Genomic DNA, 619 nt, shown 5'->3' with positions numbered 1-619 from the left:
CCGGCGCCGGCGGCTCCCGGCATGCCCTTCGCCCGGCCGGCGGGAGGCGCGGCGGGGGCTCGGCCCCTGAGGTTTGGCAGAGCCGGGCGCCGGGCGCAGCCTGGGGCGGGGACACCTTGGCCGGGCCTCCCCTCCCCTCCCCTCCCCCGAGCCGAGCCGAGCCGAGCCGAGCCGAGCCGGCCTTGCGAGGCCTGAGGGAGAGAGGGCGTGCGCCGGGACAGCACCTCGGCCGTGTGTTCGCAGCGAGGGCGGGAAGAGGCGAGCCCGGTGCGCCGGTAGTGGGAAGAGGCGTGCGGACACCGGCTCTGCCTGCGCCAGCCGCTGCTCCCGGCCTGCCGAAGCCGTGCTGGGCTGCAGGCTCTGGGCAGGCATCGCCCTGGCTGGGGCTGCTTTCCAGCTCCTCATGAGGTGCCCGGCCCAGGCCCGGCTGGGCAGCCTGTCCCCTGCCCGCTGGTGACTCCTTGTCGAAGCAGCCCATTAATACAGGCATCAGATCCCTTATTTACTGCACAAAGTGTTCATAAACCGGGCTTGAGGTGAAGGAAGTTACCACACAGCTGCCTGGTACCCCCAGGCCTTGGCTATGCAGGTGAACCAGCCTGGGGTTCCCATGTAAGGC

This window comes from Falco biarmicus, chromosome 8, assembly GCF_023638135.1.
Source record: "Falco biarmicus isolate bFalBia1 chromosome 8, bFalBia1.pri, whole genome shotgun sequence".
NCBI lineage: Eukaryota > Metazoa > Chordata > Aves > Falconiformes > Falconidae > Falco > Falco biarmicus.
Note: the sequence above shows the minus strand (reverse complement) of the source record.